The sequence below is a fragment of the Pinus tabuliformis genome, chromosome 3_2, assembly GCF_031772625.1.
Source record: "Pinus tabuliformis cultivar Carrire ecotype Pingquan chromosome 3_2, CPIR1, whole genome shotgun sequence".
Taxonomy (NCBI): Eukaryota; Viridiplantae; Streptophyta; class Pinopsida; order Pinales; family Pinaceae; genus Pinus; species Pinus tabuliformis.
In genome coordinates, this window is record NC_142302.1 from 1,094,832,375 (window position 1) to 1,094,838,566 (window position 6,192).

General features: G+C 36.8%; 1 pseudogene; it reads left to right on the top strand.

Annotated features, from left to right (window-relative positions):
* Positions 1 to 626: 626 nt before the first annotated feature.
* On the top strand, positions 627 to 2,067 carry LOC149184487 (uncharacterized; annotated as a pseudogene).
* Positions 2,068 to 6,192: the final 4,125 nt, after the last annotated feature.

Genomic DNA, 6,192 nt, shown 5'->3' on the forward strand with positions numbered 1-6,192 from the left:
CACTTTGGCCCTTTTGAAATAGTGGTTGTCAGAAGAGTTATTATAGAAACATGTGCAAGGAATGACGCTAATTGTATTGCAACTAAAACTTCTAAGGAGGACCAAAAAGTATTTTGCAAAACTCTTGTCGCTTTTGATTTTCTAAAAATTTTAAATGTTGGTTTTGCTTTTTTGCATTTACCTTTAAATATGATTTGTGTCATAATGAGTTTATGGGTTTTCACTATTTTTTTTGCATGTTGGTTCTAGAGAATACATGAACCTGAATTAGATACAAACTTTGAAGAAAAAGAACCACCTCAATGCAAGGTTGTTGATGAGGTATATAAGAGAAATAGAATATGATCACAAATCTTAGAATTTACTGTGGTTATTGTGTTAAAATGTTTTTCAAGGCAAGTCTAAGATTTATTAAATCCCAGAGATAAACAACTATTATGTGGTTTATGTAAAAGTACTTTTTCACAAAATTCATTTATTCATGTATTTACTATAGGATCTCTCTTGCAAACCATTGAGACAAAATAACAATAATTAAAAGAAATTGGCTATTATTCCTTCCCATTTTTTGATAATGCTGAAATTACTGTTGCTCATTAAGGGTCCACATCTGAACTTAATTCGTTATGAAATTCGCATCGGGTAAGTACAATTTTATAATTATTGAGATAACCATATTGTTTTTAGCTTCAGAAAATTTTAAAAATCCCTGGAATAATTGAATTTTACAGATAATGCTCAGGAAAAACAACCAATTGGGAAAAATTCAGTTGGGGCATTAAAGAAACCTATAGTATCCAGTAAGCCAGTCTCCTCTTCCAAGGATTACAAAGGAATTATAAAACCTTCTGGAAAAAGATCTGTCAAGCCTATTTTACAAGCAATATCTCCGCATCCCAATCTAAATGGATCATCTAATCCAAAGAATCAAGTAGGCAAGCTAGGATCTAGATTAAAGTGCTATGTTATTTAGACCAATGGTTCCTTCAGTCAACCAATGGAAAAAAGACTGTAAATCCTGACAGTAATGGATTAAAGGGTGTAAACTCAAATGCTATTAAGAAAAATAAACCTTTGTTAAATGCTGACAAAATTGTGAATGATTAATATCATGTATCAGGTTCTCACCCTATAAATATGGAGAATGTTATCCCTATAAAGGCTCCATTGCAAACATTCCAAGTAGAGAAAAGAAATCCTCTAATGATGGAAAATTCATTATCGAAAATAGTGAAAATTATGGAGACAAAACCTCCACCCAAACCAAGACCAAAACTAGAACCAAGACCTACATCAAAACTACTACCAAAGAATCAAGTTTGACCAATTCTGTCACATTTTTGAACTTCTTTATTTGAGGATTCTAAATTTCATTGTAATTTTGTAATTTCATTTCTTTGCTAAATATGTAAATATTTGTCTCATGAATCACATTATGATCGACCCAAGAAGAGGATGCCTTTAGATGATGACTATGATGATATTGAGGATGATGGAAATGTTAGTAGCATCATCAGATAGATGTTTTGGTAATGTCTTAATTTTCCTTGGTGAACTACTATTAACATGACCATAATATGTCGTTTGGTACTATAGTTTTATGATATTGTCCACTTGGCTGTAAACTGAAATTTGGCCTCCCGTATTGTGGTTTTATGATATTATCTTCTTGGCTTTCATATATGTGATCCTAACAATTGCTTAATACTTTCAGATATGATCCAAATAATTATAGGAATATGGATGATGAAGATGACTGTGACATGGAGGTTGGATTTAGTAGAATACAAGCTGAAGAGAGATGAAGGTAATGTTTAGTGCCATCCTTTGTGAAGCATATAAGTTTTTGGTTTTATTTCTTAGAAGAGAAGTTTATTTTTCCTACATGTAAATTTATTTGTTGCTAAAGAAGCATTCAAACGTGGTATTTAGTGTGTTTTTCATGGTTACATTTGCAGTGAAAAAATTGCTAGGGAGGAGGATGAAAGGGAGTTGGCATTAATTGAGGTAGAAGAAAGGGCAGAGAGTGAGAGAGAAATGAAGAAACGAAAATTGCAGGAAAAATAGTTATGGAGTAATAGAAAATAAAAACAACTATGTTTTGTGGCCTTAAAATTTCTTGGAAGATTTGCAACATGTCAACGATTCTTTTATAGAGGAAATGAATATGGGAAGGATCTATACTTCCTATGAAGCATTAGAGAGATGATTTGATGAAAGGAAGATTGCATACATACAAATGCCTATCTTTGGTACTGGCAATATGAAAGATATTAATATTTCTAGGCCATGTTTCCTGATATGGTGACAACCCTATGGGTTCACTTGTATAATATTTGTATGGAATGGAAACAACATCATCCAATGTTTTGGTTACAGAAATTATAGATGGGGGATTGTATGTTTGCTATTGCTTTGTTTTTTCATTGTAAACCAGTCATTGGTCTGGTTGATTTATCTCTCCGTTGCAAACATTACCTTAATGTTTTAAGGTCGAGACAATTCTTAATGCAGTTTTGAGGCAATACTACATTCTAAACGTATGGTGTTTATTAGGGTTGACTATCAAAAACTTGACATTGCATTTGGATTGTAATTACAACTCCAATACACAGGACATAGTGATTTGTAAAATCCAAAGAAAATATTAAATTTTTTTATGTGAATTAAACTACAGGTCCAAATTATGAATACACATAAGAAAATGTTTCCATTTTATGGAGAAAAGCTCAAATGTACATTGGGGCCATTTTTTTCTTTACCAACACCATTTTACAAAATTTGTAAAGATGTCAAGTTACCTAAAATTTTTAGATAAACAAGAAAATTTGAATGCTATTTTTAACATGGAAAACATTGAATCAAATATAATATTATAATTTAATATTTATAATACCTATGTTGCTACAAGGGGGTTCTAAACTCCCATCACTTTTTGAGCCAATGCTAGATGCATTGCATCCATCAATGGGTGCATTAATAAACCCAAAATTTGTAATGCATCATGACCAAGATGTCAAGCTCATACTTGTTAGTTGCATTAGTGAAATATCTATAAAACAACACTTTGATTAATCATATTGTTATCACTCAGGTTGTCCCTTGGCTCCTTAAGGGATACGGCCGAGGTAACCACAAACCAATCTTTGGGCTACAGGTCCTAGCCTACCTGCAGTCAGAGAGGGCTCTCTCTTTAAAATTTAGCTTTGTTTTGGGTTGATTTTAGGCTAGTTATGGTGTACATGGGTTTTGTTTTGATTTTGGTGGGAAGGATGATGTTTTCAAGTAGAGTTGGGATGCATAGTGTGAGAAGTTCAAACCATTGGGCATGGAGTCATGGATTAGGGCTTGCTGTTGCGTTTTCTTGGTTACAAGAGGAATACAGAGCAGGATAGCTACACATAGAACAATATCAGGCTGGAATAAAGATGGAATGAAGGCCAGAGATGAAAGGCAACTAAGAATATTTCATTAGCTAACAGAGAGGGAAGGTGAATGAAAGCTTGTCTAGGAGCAGTCAAGAATTCCTAAATAACAGTCACATGTGAAAGAAACAGGGTAAACATGATCATTTAAGTATGCATATTCATAACCATTTCTGAAGAAAACATATAGAAATAACAAGAACTGAGCATAGAGTGCAGTCAAGCAAAGCCTAAGCTATTCTTCTTTCTTGCTATTTAGATGGTAACACAATGGTGGCGTAAACATATATAAACTGTAAACAGAGGTAAGAAAACACTTATTGAGCCATGTAGTAGCACAGGAATTCCACAGTCACTCTTTGGCCATTAAATAACACAACAGAAAGTTCTTCATCCAAAGCATTCTAGCAGTCTTTGATTATAGAGCTCTCAAAGTATACAACGCAAGTCTAGAATGAGGATTATCAACCAACCAACCTCAAATATGTTTTGTGGGGTGGTATATATACAAAAAATGAGTTACAAAATATCTAGTTGATGAGTTAATAACTCATAACTTCTTTACCAACTCTTGAGAAATAGTAGATGAAAGAGTAAATGATACAGTAGATATTGTATTAGCTATCCGTTCTGTTAGAGAATTTAGAATTTTGGGATCAACTAAGTCGGCTGAGGCTGTGCTTTTAATTTGCGTTTTTTGGGCCTGCTGCCTTGGTGCTTCGCTGAGTCACTGCTTTGTTATCCTACTCTCGGTAGGCATACTTGACTTTCTTATAAAATTGCCGTAGTCATATCTTAACTCCCTCTGCCTGCTGTCTTTTCTTTAGTTCTCTGTTTCCAGCGTTGCCTCTTGCCAATTTTTGGGTTTTGCAGGTAGCCAAGCAAATAGGAAGCTCTCCTTTTTGAGTAATTTTTCTTAGCGATGCGCGATTAGCGCTAGGCACTAATCGCACATTGAAAACTGCCTCTGTTTCTCGTTTCAGGCATTCTTTGATGTGATTCTCGCCCTTTGCACCTTTTCTGTGATGACGTCGGCATGACGTCATCGGCGGGTCCTGGGTACGGTACGGTGATGTGGCAGTGACGTCAGCAGAGGACAGGTGGCGGATGACATGGCAGTATGGCAGGGTGATGCGGTAGAGGACAGAAGGCAGTGGCAGCGACACGGAGCAGCGGAGGGTTGACGCGGAGGTGACGTGAGCGGCGACGTGGCGCTGACATCAGGGGCGGAGAGACAGAAGGCGGTTTGTGGTTTTATCGGACCGCCTTCTGTACGGGGGCGATATTTGTCAGAGCCTGCCCGATACAATCAAAACGGGACACCTGTCTTTTGTACGACAGAGAAACCACTACGCTATCGGAAGCTAACTGTCGGATGTCGGGGCGGCTCTGAAATTGCCGAGGGCCGTCGGATGGGGAGGGCCTGATCCGACGGTGGACGGAACTGCGAGCTGGTGGGCTGTTAGCATACGGAACCCGCCCGAATATTCGAATATTTATACAATGCTGTGAGGGTTTAGACTTTGGGTAATATGGGTTTTATGGGTTTGTAAGTGGGCATCGATGGTTATTAATTTAACCAAATGCTAAATCAATCCCAAGTTTGAACGCGGAAAGGCTAATGCCAAGCCCCAAATGAACTTAGCATTTCCCCAAACTGATGTTATAGGGCTATAGTGCCAGGGGATGGGAATATGTATTATTTTTGGGATTTTATATAATTTTTGTATAATAGGGGATAAGAAAATGATCTAGGGAGCTAGATAATAGAGTTAGGAGTTAATATGACCTTGTGAAGTGAAAGTGTAGGGGCATGAAGCTAAGTTTATGAAATGAAACTTAGGCATAGTACTGAATGGAATATGGAGAAATGATTTTTACACAAGAAATGTGGCTTCTTTTCATTGAAGAAAGTCAAAGATTGACTTAGTATTTTACAAAAAAGAAGTGATAGCAGGACTTATTGGGCAGATCCCAAGGTCCTTCAGGGGTGTTAGTAAGAAAATTTGAGGGGGGGTGAAAGGGAGTTAGACATGCTTCCATAATTCTGCCATCAAAACAACTGCTTTGGCACTTTTTTCACTGATGAGAGGAGCTCTGATTGACAATACATGAGGTGATCAAAACCTTGCTTCTACAACCTCAAACTACCTACCCAGCCTAATACACCTAACATTTTTTCTTCCATTTGATTGGGTGCACTTAGACTTGCAGACCCTGATTATCTTCTTTTCTTTTGACTGCCCTCCTATCTAAATGTACCCTTATCTCTTCCAAGGTCCCAGATTAAGCAGTTGGGCTCCTTCATTTCTCTACCTAGCTACTCATCTGCCAAGCTTAAGCTGTTTGGACAGGCACTTTTTCTCTATTCTACAACAACAATTTAAACATGGCATGGTCCAGATTGCACTGTTGGGCCACCCATCAAGTGTGAAAACAACAATACTTGCACATTGTGGACTTGCAAATAAGGTAGCAGTGGCATTTTGACTGGCCACTTTCCTGGTCTTTCTTTGGGGTTCATTTCTATTATTTTTTCTGACCAATTCATTTTCTTGCCTTTTGATCATTCTTTTAAGGCATACCCTCTTTACATTTTTTAATTTTCTCTGTCTCTTTTGAAATATGGAACCTTGCAGCATGAAGAGATGACATATTTGGCATGTAAAATAGTCAATCATGAAATATGAAACCTATTGCAATAGGAGGCTAACAGTGGCTCCACTTGGGGATGGTTTTTCAAGATGAAAAGCCAAGAACAGCAGGT